Genomic DNA, 13,370 nt, shown 5'->3' with positions numbered 1-13,370 from the left:
CCTCCTTCGGATTCTGTGCCTGCCCCCCTCTCTCTGGATCACTCCCCAGTCCCTCCACGGGCCCCACTCATGGGATCAACCACACTCTTCCTCAAAGACACAGGCCACTGACATCTCAAATGCAACATGTCCAAAACCAAATTCCATTCCCAAACCACTCCCTCCCATCTATATAAATATATGCGTATATTATGTATGTATATATTCCCAGCCCCCAGAAGCCCAACCCCAAATCAGCCCTCTTCAATGTTTCCATTTCATATCCAACTCCCCATACTCAATCACCTCCAACGTGGCCTTTAGAGACCATGAGTTTCGTACGGCTTGTTTATTTTAACTCTCGGTGGGAACCAAGTCCTTGAGAAACAATCCCTTCGGTACCCACACCCAGCTGGGTTCCCACCACCCAGGTGTCAGTGACCGGCTGGGGAGCAGAGGAAGTAAAAATAAAGAAAGCATCACATCTGGGAGGAGGGTAAGGAAGGGACTTCCCAGGTCCTATCTATTCAACCGCTAAGATCTCTCCAAACTTTCTCCCCCCACGTCGCCCCTCTTCTGTTTGCCAGGACGGCATCCACCTACTCAAAACCACCTCTGGCACGCAAAACAAAAGCCACAAATCCTTCCTGGCTCTTTCACGTTCTCAGGAACCAGTGGTGAACGCGTGTTGATCCTGCCTGCCCATCCCCCAGTCTCCTTGTAAGGGTGCTGGCACCCCATTGTTTTCCCAAGGGGAGCCACACCTCTCCATTCTCAGGGGAGTCTTTTCTTTCCTTTTTCTTTTTTTTTTAGCTTATTTACTTATTTTGAGAGAGACAGAGAGAGAGTGAGTGGGGGAGGAGCAAAGAGAGAGGGAGACAGAGACTCCCAAGCAGATTCCACGATTCCACGCTGTCAGTGCAGAGCCCGATGCGGGGCTTGAACTCATGAAACGTGAGATCATGACCTGAAACGAAACTAAGAGTCGGACACTTAACCGACTGAGTCCCCCGGGCACCCCTGCCGGAGTCCTCAACATGAGGTCGGCCTAAGGGGTGGGAACAGCAATGCAGGTGCAGTGAGAAACCACATATCCTGACACCTTCGGAGCTAATGGAGAGGGACAGGGGAGTCCCAACGTTCCCTGCTTTGCTTCAGCAGCGCTGAGCTGGTTTTTAACCCCGGCAATAGAACGGGTCCTATCAGAAGAAACAACTTCCTTCCCTCATCATCTTACCTCTCTGCCCATCCCTCGGCCGGGCCAGACCAAACATCCTCTAACTCAAAACAAAACAAACAGTACGGAAGCAAGTTCCCCGATTTGATTGCCGAGCATCCCTTTGGAACGTCTGTTCCAAAGAGAGAGAGTGAGGAAGAGGCAGAGAGAGAGAGAGAGAGAGAAAGGGAGAGGGAGAATCTCAAGGAGACTCTGCACTGTCAGCTCAGAGCCCAATGCAAGGCTCGAACTCACAGACTGAGATCACGACCTGAGCCAAGATGAAGAGTCAGACACTCAAGCGACTCGAGGCAACCCAGGTGCCCCCCCGTCCTGCTCGTCCCCCTATTCTGAGCCTCTGTGATGCCCTGCACACATTTCCTGCAGATGCCTGCTTACGGCTGGCCTCCCCCACTGGCCCTCAAGCCAAAGCGGCCACCACTGTCCCCTCTGCATCGTGCCCACGAGGTGCTCCATAAATACTTCCTTCCCGGAACCGGAGGGAGAGGGCAGAGCACAGGTGCTCAGACACCCCAGGCTCTGCCGGGTCCCGATCCCCCACAGGCTGTGCTCCCTGGGATACCCAGAACCCGCCGGGTGCGTAAGTCAGGTGAAACTGGCTCAAGGCTGTCCAGGGCACACGTGCAAACGCCAGGCCGTGGGCTCCGCGAGCTCCGTGGTCCAGGCTGCTCTGCTTTCCAAGTTTTTGCAAACCCATGACCTCAGCACTGTAAAAACGCACTCGGGCTCCGTGCCTCGGGTCGGATCTGCAGCCGGACACAGCAGGCCCGCGCTTAGCAACTCCAGCCCTCGCTCGGGGCAGGGAGGAAGGCGGATACAAACGTGCACTGGACCCACTTCCTGCCACCAGCGAGACCCTAGGGAGTCCCCGTCTCCCGTCAGGACGCTCCCATTCACCTCACGCTGCCCCCCTCTCCTCCCTGGGGGGCTCCACTGGGTGACTGGGCAAAAGAGCTGCTAGAAGACGTGAACTGGAGGAGAGGGACGCACAAGGACCCCCCTACCCCACCCCCACCCCCACCCCCACCCCAGGGCTAGGCTGGCCAGGGAGGCAGACACTAAAACCACAACTCCCCACCCACCTCCCGCAGGTAGGACAGCCCTCCCTGCAAAGAATGGACCCAAGAGGCGGGCAGGGCCATCAGGTGACCCAGGCACCAAGCAGAAAGGAAGTCTTCTAAGGTGGGCCAGACCTTCTCACCCCAAGGTCCGAGGGGGGAAGAGAACACGGTGGCATTCGAGGAGGCACCGGGGTCACACAGTCTCGTCTCCCTCCCCCGCCAGCCACCATGCCAGCAACTCACCGCCTCCTGAATATAAATGACCAAAAAAGCTGAGGGCCCGAGCTGTGGCCACAGGTGTGAAGGCGAGCGCTGGGTCCGGGACGTGCACCTGTCCGCACAGCACTCCCACGACCTCCTCCGCACGTCTCCTGGCGCTTGCGAAACAAGTCTCCGAAGCTTGTCCAGCACCTCGGTGAGTCATGGGAAACCCAGCGGGAGCCGGGGATGCGCCGTCCAGCCCTCCCTCCGCCGCACCTCTGTTTTCAAACAGCACCCGCCCGACCAGCCGGCCACAGAGTCAGGATGCACTCATCCCCACGAAGGAACTCGTTCCGTGTGGCCCTGCGAGGTCTCTGCCGTCGACGCTGGCTTCTCTGCCAAGCAGACAGAGACTCTGTACGTCCGTCTGGCCTGAAAAGTTTAAACACGGTCACGGGGTCAAGTGATCCGAGAGGCATGTTCCAAGGCCCTGGGGTGGGTGTGGCAGATCGCTTCCTAAGCCTGGCACGGAGGAAGAGACGCTTCCGGACCTGCTCCTCCGTCGTATTCCCCCCCACCCCCCACCACCGGGATTCTTGCGGAAGCGGCCAAGTGGGATGGCCACGCACAAGCTGAATCCTCTAACACTCCGCCTGCCCGGTGAGATGGGAGAGAGTGATCCCACCCGGGCGGAGCCCCGTACAAAAGTGGAACCGTGCCCGTGCACACAACACTGCATCGGGAAGAGGGCTGTGCCTCCGTGACTCCCGCAAGACTGGCCACCCTGGGCGCACCAGCTAAGCATGCCAGGGCACACAGGGCCCTCTGCCCGGCCCTCCTCCCCAGCGCCGGACTCTCTTAAACCTAACGTACCCCAAACCCCAGAGCACGATCAGCTCACTTCCTCCCCAGACTCACTGGAGACCGCCCACCTCCACTTCCCCCCCCCCCCGAGAAGCATACGACAGGGACAGAGAAGGGCCAGGAGTTTTCTCTTCTCTCCTGCTGGGCACGAGGAATGCTCTTAGCTCATGAGGCCAGCTCCTGAGCGCCTACACAGGAGACCAAGAAGGCAAAGAGAGAGAAGAAAGCGGGAGGCGGAGATCCATTTATCTGCCTCCTCGCTGGGGAGTCCTAAAGCCTCAGGAGGAGGAACCGGAAACTGCTGGTGGAAAAAAGACTTGCAGGAGGAATTACTCAGGTTTGACAGACAGTTGAATGGCGGTGATTTGTGGGGCTCCTCGCAGCCTTGGCTTTTTCGAGGGTTAATTTCATTGTCTGCCTAGCCCAGCCCGCCACCCTGCCTCCTATTAGCACGCGTGATCAAAATCTTGCCACCAGCCTACACAAAAGGATGGTGTCCCCATGCCTGCTTTGATGTCCTCGCCAGCGCGATCCCTCGGTACTGTCTCCGCTCGGATGTGGACGCGAATGCTCTCACACGCAAGTAAAACCGGGAACACCCCTCCCCATCGGTTTCTTTGCAGCCCTCGCTGCCTCTGGTCTCCCCAAAGCCTGGGCCTTCAGGCCTCGAGGCTTTTCCACTGACTTCCACGACACGGACCATCTGGATTCCCCGTCTGCCCCAGAGCTGGGGCGGTTTTCTCAAATCCCACCCAGGCCGACGTCAAGGATCCCCTCACTTCTACATCCTGCCAGTGACCATTTTGGGATGGGGCTGATGCGGCCACCCAACCAGGCCACCCAACCAGGCCACCCCGGGCTCCATTTGAAAGCTACCCACTCGTTGATTTCTTTCTTTTTCTTACTTTTTAAGTTAATTTATTATTATTTTTTTAAGGATCACCAAGAGCGTAGAATCCTTCTGAAGAGGTCGCTAAGGCAGAAAATGAAGCAACAGACAGGAAAGGAAAGCCGAAAGATGGAACCTTCTGGCGATGCGGCCTTGGCCCCTTCTGTGTGTTACGTAGCATCGCATAACAAATTAGTCCAAAACTTAACGGCTTCAAATGACAAACATTTAGCGCCTCGGTTTCTACAGATCAGAGACCTGGGTCCAGTTTGCCCACACCCTGAGCCTCAAGCGGGGTTTCTCACGCAGCCACGATCAAGGTGCCCGTGAGGACCGTGATCATCTCAAGGCTCAACTGGAAGACGATCCACTTCCAAATCTGATCGCACAGCTGTTGGAAGACCTCAGGCCCTTTGCTGGCCGTGGAGGCATTAATTCCTCGCCACATGAAGAGATGCTTCGGGCCCTGGCTCCTATCGTGATTCTTGTCATCGCTTTGGGCAACTGGATGGGACGATTCATCCTCATCACATTTTGGGCTCTCAGCCTTGCAACCAGCCTCGCTCATGACCGGGCTGCAGGACTCAAGGGGCCCCTCTGTTGGAGAATCTTCTCTGAAACTGGCGAAAGGGCTAGGACCAGTAAGGACTGGCAGAACCATCTGAGCAACTCCCTCCTCAGGCCCGAATGGGTCCCCCAACCCACGAACCCTGTAAGGGAGACCAGATGCCCCAAGGAGCCATCCCAGGATCCTATGAAGATTCCAGAAGGGGAGCCTGATGGGCACACTGCTCCTGCTGGCTGACATGGCATGTCTTTCAAAGGACTATGTAAAACCAGACAGCCACAACAGCCTCGGCATGCTGACTTGGGGTGACTCAAGTTGTTTATACAGACAGGAACCCACACCTCCTAGGGGCCTCCCTGCCTCCACCCCACCTTGGCCACTTACTCCCATGATCGTCCCCTTGACCTGGTATTTTAGATCAATGTTTCTCAAGCCTGAATAAACATTAGAATCACCAGGGGAGCTTCTGAAAAACAGGAAACCCTGGGAATCTACCCTACATCCCTTAATTCGGAATCCCAATCAAAATCGAAATACTCAGGCCCTGTTCTTTTTTTAAAAGATCCCCCAGATAGGTCTGACATTGAGGAGAACCTTTTATTTATTTATTTATTTTTTATATCTACAGTAAGGTGTCTTTTTATTTTTTATTTATTGTTGTTTTTTTTAATTTACATCCAAGTTAGCTAACATATAGTATAATAATGACTTCAGGATTAGAATTTTAGTGATTCGTCACTTAACATATAACACCCAGTGCTCATCCCCACAAGCGCCCTCCTTAATGCCCCTTACCCATTTAGCCCATCCCCCCCACACCCAACACCCCTCCATTAATCCTCAGTTTGTTCTCTGTATTTAAGTGTCTCTTATGGTCTGTCTCCCTCTCTGTTTTTATATTATTTTCCCTTACGTTCATCTGCTGTGTACGTTAAATTCCATATATGAGTGAAATCATATGATATTTGTCTTTCTCTGACTGACTTATTTCGCTTAGCATGATACATTCTAGTTCCATCCACGTCATTGCAGACGACAAGATTTCATTCTTTCTGATCGCTGAGTAGTATTCCATTATATGTACATACACCACGTATTCTTTATCCATCATCGGTTGATGGACATGTAGGCTGAAAAGAACCTCCCTTTCGATGGATGGCCGCAAATCTCGAATAGGGACTCAATTCTTGCTCAATTCTGCCTGAAGTGTAAGTTCAATGGGCAAATGACTTAGGCATCTCTGGGACACATCAGGGAACCACATGTCTTCTTAAGCTTCTCATTGCACAAGCGCTGTGGAGTCTCATTCACTCAAAGTGGGACCCAAGGACAGCGTCGTCAACATGCCCTAAGAGCGTCATCAGAAACCAGAATCTGGGGCGCCTGGGTGGCTCGGTCAGTTGAGCCTCCAACTTCAGCTCAGGTCATGATCTCACTGTTTGTGAGTTCGAGCCCTGCGTCAGGCTCTGTCCCAACAGCTTGGAGCCTGGAGCCTGCTTCAGATTCTGTGTGTGTGTGTGTGTGTGTGTGTGTGTGTGTGTGTGTGTGTGTGTCTCTGCCCCTCCCCTTGCACTCTGTCTCTCTCTCTCTCTCTCTCTCTCTCTCAAAAATAAAATAAACATTAAAAAAAATTTTTTTAATTAAAAAAAAAAACAGACTCTGCATCGTAACAAATCCCTGGGTGATCCATTTGCATGTTCAAGTTTGAGAAGCACAATCTGAGCCATGTGGCCATGTGGCAGTCCTCTTGTAGCTACCCCCGTGGACTGTTTTCCACCATTGGGACAACTACCTATTGTCTCAGATAACGGTCTTGCCTCTCACTTCACTTAGAAAGACAGGAGCAGTTGGACAGTAAGTGCTCATCAACCCTTGGCCCAAACTCCATCAGGGCTCACATGTGCAGCCGTCCCTCCCCCCCACCCCACCATTATGGCGACTAAAAGGCCCTCCTCCTATCAAAGGCAAACTACCTGCCTTCTACCTATCAGTACAGAACACATAGCTTTAAAAAGAAAGACAAAAATATCCCTTGATCCCCATTCCTCCGGGTCCTGCCCATTCCTTTGCTTCTGGTCACAGCAAATATTTTCCCCAAAAGAGGTACCTGTGGTCATGACCTCTGCTTTCTTAGCCCCAATGTTCTGCTACTCCCTCCATTGAGCCGGCTCTCCCAAGGTCACCCATGACCTCCATGCTGCTGACCTTGGATTCTTCTCAAGTCCTTGGCCAATCAGTAGCATTCAACGTTTCTTCCTTCTGGAAACCAAGAGAATGACTTCTCTTGGCTGCCATGGGCACCTCACATTTCTCAAGTGGTCTTTCTGGATCTCCCTCAGATGCTCCAGCTCAAACGGGATAGGAGTCTCCTGCCCCTCCCCCTCTTCTCCATAAACTCACTCTCTTCAGTGGCCTGACCCTGTCCCCTGGCTTTATACACCCTCGATTTCCTTTCTCTAGCTCTGACCTTTCCCCATGACCACCTGGCTACCTGCCGTCCCTACACGGATGCTCAAGAGACATCTCTAACCAACCCCCTAAAAGAGCCTATATTCGTCGCTTCCAAAAACAAAGCAAACCCAAAGGACACGTGCTCTCCATACCTCGTTTTAGCAAATGGCGCCATGATCCCTCCTGCTGCTTGAGCCCCAAATCTAGGATTAGCAAATTCTCCCGCCTTCCCCATCCCCTCCCCGTCCACTCCTGCCGGATCCACTTCCAACGGAATCCATCCGTGTTTCTCCGGCTCCACTGTGGCCACCCCGTTCAAGGCACCAGCAGCTCTCCCCGTATCCGTTCCACCCTTACCCCCCCCCCCCACAATTCACTCTCAACGTGGCAGCCAGAGTGAACTTCTAAAACATCAATCACATCATGTGAACTTTCAAGTAAGCCCATCCGAAGGCTTTGCACCATGTTAGAAAAAAGAAACCCAGACTAGGTAGCCTAATGCACAAAGCAATGAAGTCCGGCCTCTATCTCCTCTGACTTCACACGATTCTCTCCAGACACACGGACCGTTAGCCCCTGTGCTGTTCAGCAGAAAAGGCACCAGCTTCCTGTGGCTACTGAAAGTTAAATTTAAGTCAGCCAAAATGAAAATAAAACGTGCAATTCCGTTCCTAAGTCTTACTGACCGTGTTTCAAGTGATCGGCTATCCCGTGCGGCTGGTGGCCAGTTGGTCAGCCCAGATACGGGATTCCCATCTCTGCGGAAAGTTCTACGGACTGTGCTGCTCTAGCTGCTCCTTGGATGGGGCGAGTTTGGCCCTTCCTCGTGGCCTTGGCACTCGCTGTCACTCCTGCCCAGAGAGCCCTTCTCCCAGCTCTTCCCATGGCTGGTCTACATGTCAGCTTCAACACCACCTCCTCAGGGGGGCCTGGGTGGCTCAGTCGGTTAAGCTGCCAACTTCAGTTCAAGTCATGATCTCACGGCTCATGAGTTCGAGCCCCCTGTCGGGCTCTGTGCTGACAGCTCAGAGCCTGGAGCCTGCTTCAGATTCTGTGTCTCCCTCTCTCTCTCTCTGCTCCTCCCCAGCTTGTGCTCTCTCTCTCTCTCAAAAATAAAATAAACATTAAAAAAAAATTTTTTTTTTAAAGTCACCTCCTCAGAGAAGCCCTCCCGGAACATTCCACCTAAAGAAGCCACCAGTTAGTCATGCGCAATCACGTGATTGTGGCTATCTCTCTTGATTATTTATGTCTGCCCGCTGACTGTCTAACTCCACCAGGCCACCTTACCCCAAAGTATACTCACGACACCAGCGTCCCTGTGGGTCCTGCTTGCCACGTCACTGCAGCCCCTTGCCCCGTGCCCATACATACAGTGCCCGACACGCTCTGCTCACTTACTACAAACGCATTACGGGGGCGCCTGGGTGGCTCGGTCAGTGAAGCGTCTGACTCTTGAGTTCCGCTCAGGTCACGACCTCACGGTTCACGGGATCGAGCCCCGCGTCCGGCTCTGCACTGACAGTGTGGAGCCTGCTTGGGATTCTCTGTCTCCCTCTTTCTCTCTGCCCCTCCTCTGCTTTCTCTCTCCCAAAATGGGTCACCTTCACCCCTCTTGTCAAATCAGTTCCCCGCCCCTGCCCCGTCTGGCCCCATAAATGGCCTCCGTGTCCCTAAGCGGGGCCTGCTGGTTCCTACCTCAGTGCGGCCGGGAAGGCCCTTCTCTCTGCTCCTAGCACTCTCTCTCTCTTGCTTCTCGAAGCCACACCTTGTCTCGCCTCCCAGGTGTGACACAGGTGGCATTTCCTCTGCCAGCCAGGAGGCCCCTCCTCTGGTCTTCTCCCACACTTCCTGTCTGTAGGTTGGCTCTGGCTGCTTACAGAAAACAGGAAGTTCCACCTCCCACAGGCCCGCACACAGATGATCCCGGAGAGGACTCCCCAGAGCGACGGTTTTCAGGCGTTGCTGGGGACCGGAGTCACCCGGAAAGTTCACAAAGAACACAAAGGGCCAGGCTCATTGAAGTGGGTCAGGGTCTGGGCCTCTGTCCCTTTCCCACATTTCCTAGGAGATTCGAGGACCCACCCAATTCGAGATCCACTGCTTCTGGGACGTCAGTCCCGTAAAGATGGTTTGCTCAAGCTCTGCCCTTTCCCACCAATTCAGAACATCCGGGGAAGTGACCGACTCAGCAAATGCCCTTCTGTCACCCAAACTTCCTCTTTCAAGTACTGAAAGTCCCCCCCTGGGGCGCCAGGGTGGCTCAGTCGGTGAAGCGTCTGACCAGCTCAGGTCACAATCTCGCGGTTCATGGGTTTGAGCCCCGCGTCAGGCTCTGTGCTGACAGCTCGGAGCCTGGAGCCTGCTTCGGATTCTGTGTCTCCCTCTCTCTCTCTGACCCTCCCTCACTCATGCTCTCTCAAAAATGAGTGTTTAAAAAAGTTTAATTAAAAAAAAAAAAAGAAAGAAAGCCACCCCTCACGACAGACCAAAGATGGCCCCCCAAACACAGGCAGACCCCGAATCTGGGAACCTGCAGGCATTAACCTTATATGACAAAAGGGACTTGGTGGGCGTGAGGAGGTTAAGGATCCTGAGATGGGGAGGTCACACTGGATTGTCCGGGTGGGGCCTAAATATAATCACAAGGGTCCTTGTAAGAGGGACACAGAGCAATGAGGGAAGACATTATGTGAGGTCAGAGTTGGGGAGATAAGGCATTATGATATGTAGCCACGAGCCAAGGAAGAAGTTTCTAGAGCACGGAAAAGGATAGAAACAGACTCTACTCCCTCCGCACCCCAGAGCCTCCAGAAGGAACCAGCCCTCTGACGCCTTAATTTTAGCTGCAGGAGACTCATTTCAGGGGGGCGCCTGGGTGGCTCAACTGGACATAAGCGTCCAACGCTTGCCTTCGGCTCAGGTCACGATCTTGCGGTTCAGGAGGTCAACCCTCATCCGGCTGTGCGCTGATGACACAGAGCCTGCTTGGGACTCTCTCTCTCCCTCTCTCTCTCTGTCCCTACCCCACTCACATTCTCTCTCAAAATAAATAATAAGCCTGAAAAAAAAAACAAAAAAAAACCAGACTCATTCCAGGCTTTGGGCCTTCACAACCAGGGGAGAATAAATGTGTGGTTTAAGATACTAAGTTTATGTTAATTAATTACAGAAGCGACAGGAGACAAATACACCTCGTCTTCATTAACACGACAAGGAAGTTCTAAGTGTGCAAGGACCATGGTTTTCTGAACTCCTGGATCTGGGTTTAACTCATGTGCTGAGACGCAGCACGAGATGCCCCATCGGGACAGGACTGGCCTGCTCGGCTCACCTATGTGCCCACAACGCTGAGCTCAGGGCCTGCCGCGTCCAGCCGAGGATATCAAATTCCCAAGGAGGGGCACCTGGGTGGCTCAGTCGGTTACGGGTCCGACTCTCGGTTTCGGCTCAGGTCACGAACTTGTGGTTTGTGAGTTCAGGCCCCGCATCCGACTCTGTGCTGACAGTGTGGAGCCCGCTTGAGATTCTCCTTCTCTCCCTCTCTCTCTGCCCCTCCCCCACTCACGCTGTCTCTCTCAAAACAAATAAATAAATAAACCTAAGAAAGAAAAAAACTTTTTTTTCAAAATTCCTCGAGGAAGGCCAGTATTCCAAGTTTGAATTTGGGACCCTCCCTAACCCCAGCTATTTTGACTTGATTCAACACACAGCAAATACACTCTGCTTCGCAGATTTTTATTCTCATTCTGAGAAGCGGACACACAAAATCCAATATGTGACCACTGTGCACACAGAACTGTTTAGATTTTTTTTAATGTTTATTTATTTTTGAGAGAGAGAGAGAGACAGACAGAGACAGAGCACAAGCAGGGGAGGGGCAGAGAGAGTGGGAGACACAGAATCTTTTTTTTTTTTTAATTTTTTGTAATGTGTATTTTTGAAAGAGAGAGAGACAGAGCATGAGCGCAAGCAGGGGAAGGGCAGAGAGAGGGAGACACGGAATCCGAAGCAGGCTCCGGGCTCCGAGCGGTCAGCACAGAGCCCGACGCGGGGCTCGAACCCACGAACCATGAGTTCGTGACCTGAGCTGAAATCAGACGCTCAACCAACTGAGCCACCCAGGTGCCCCTCCCCCCACAGAACTATTTAAATATAACTAATTAAAAGTAAAACCGAGGGGCATTTCTGCCCATCCAGGTCCACCTGTCCATTGAAAGGATGCCATCTTTGGAGGGTAGAAAGCAGAAGCAGCAGGTTGAGGAAACTGCTTGGTGCAGGGGTGAGGTGGAGAAAGGTAGAGATTAGAGAGGGAGAAGCAGGGGGAGACCAGGAGAGCAGCTTGGAAATGGAGCAGAAAATTCAGATGGCAAAAGGAGGCCCCTCACCCGGAGACCCGAGAGCCTGTAAAACAAGCTGTCAGCCTGCAGAGGCCCTGGGCCACTGGTCAGAGGGTCCTCTGCCTGTGGCCCTCGGGAGCCTGGAGAACCCCCATCCACTCACATGCCCCCCGCCTCCCGCCCAGAGCAACAGTGGGACATACGGGGCCAGACAGGGAGAGGCAATCAACTAAAAGGACACTCTTGCTACCGACTAAACTCCATGATATACGGCTGTGGGTTTGCAAAACAGCAGCGGCCGCGGCAAGGTGCAGAGGGTCAGGAGCAGCGAGCACCTGCGCGAGGGAAAATAAAGACGCGCACGTGTTTGTAAATGCCCGCGGTTTCTGGAACTGCCCGCAGGAAACCGATAACTTGTTTGCCTCTGGGGAGGGGAACTGACAGGCGGAGGCGGAGGTCCGGTGTGGCGAGGAGGCCACGTGTTTTTCTTTAGACTCTTCAGTACCTTTCGAACAGCAGGCCTGATCTATCCGTCACCTGTTCAGTAAGCATAAAATTAACAAATAAAGAGACGCTTCTGGTACGTACACTCCACAAAAAGTCGAAAACGCACCCCAAACACACCCTTCTGCTTTGAGGCTGCGATCTCAGCACAAACGGCACCTGCCAGGCGCGTGGGGTGCATGCTACCAGCCTCACACCAGCTATGGCTCCCGGGGGCTGCCAGGGACACTTCTTTCTCCCTGCTGTGGGCATCGCTTCCCCCGTGGTCCAGGACCTCCAAGGAGGAGCTCCCACGCTCCCAGCCCTCAGCAAACCTGGGCTGTATTCCAGCCGTGGAAATGACCGGAGATGAGCTCCCCGGGACTAAGTCCGGGCTTCGGGGTCCCATGTCCAACCAACGTGTCGCCACACCGCAGTGGCCCCAATAGGGCAGGGTGCCCACAGCCACTGCCCAGGGATCCCCTGCCAGCCTCTCAATCTAGGGAAGAAACTAGAAGCAAGTGCCACGGCTGCAGTCTGATAATCACTATGGACACCAGAAACCAGCCTGTATCGGGTCTGCGTCCAATTAGCCACCCCCACAACAATACCATAGCAACCAAGGTAATATTATTGTTCTAAAAAGAAGAGGAAGAAGAAGAAGAAGAAGAAGAAGAAGAAGAAGAAGAAGAAGAAGAAGGAGGAGGAAAAGAAACCACACACACACACACACACACACACACACACACACACCCGGTTGTGCGATGGCTTTTAAAACCACAAAGATAACGTTTTTTTCCACACCCTGCCACGTGCACCTCCCTCTGACTTCCCAAAGATGTGGCTTCCTCCGCAGGAAGTCACCAGGCTCAGGGACAATTACCTCTCAACACCACTCCAAGATGTGAGCCCTCCACAGGAAAGCCAGGCACAAGAATGTGTCCCAAGCAAGCCTGGAGAACAGGCTGTGTGGTTTCCTCTGCCTCCCTCTTGGAGGCAGGGAGGCTGGAGGCAGGACAGCCCGGGGCGGGGGGGGGGGGGGTGAAGCTCCAAGCTTCCTGCCCCCCCCACCCCCATCCCTCCTCCGTCTGGCTGGCTGCCTGCCCTCTTGGGGCCAGACCCAAGCTGGGCACTGGGACCTTGGTGGTTGCAGCCATGAGCCACGCACTAACCCTCAGACCTAAATGTGGAAAGCATTAGCCCAAATGAAAAGACATAAATCAGGAACGGGAGCTATGGCACAGAGGAAAACAGCCCTCCTCGGGGAGCGAGAGCCCGCACCGTTGCACAAGAGCCG

At 53.6% G+C, this 13,370-nt stretch overlaps 1 protein-coding gene across 3 annotated transcripts in view; it reads right to left on the bottom strand.

Annotated features, from left to right (window-relative positions):
• The window catches only part of GAS7 (growth arrest specific 7), a 217,170-nt gene that overhangs the window by 138,274 nt on the left and 65,526 nt on the right, over nucleotides 1-13,370 (bottom strand). The window contains exon 1 of one of the 3 annotated variants that reach the window (XM_047090175.1): nucleotides 2,521-2,678. The exons of the other annotated variants lie outside the window; for them this stretch is intronic. The gene's annotated coding sequence lies outside the window, so the exon portion shown is untranslated. Of the gene's footprint in view, nucleotides 1-2,520; nucleotides 2,679-13,370 lie in introns of those variants that run through there. 3 annotated transcript variants of the gene reach the window in all.

Source organism: Lynx rufus, unplaced genomic scaffold (genome assembly GCF_022079265.1).
Source record: "Lynx rufus isolate CCGP_SWC_20201006 ecotype Redwood Valley unplaced genomic scaffold, mLynRuf1.p SCAF_28, whole genome shotgun sequence".
NCBI lineage: Eukaryota > Metazoa > Chordata > Mammalia > Carnivora > Felidae > Lynx > Lynx rufus.
Note: the sequence above shows the minus strand (reverse complement) of the source record. Positions and strands in the feature narration are given on the sequence as shown.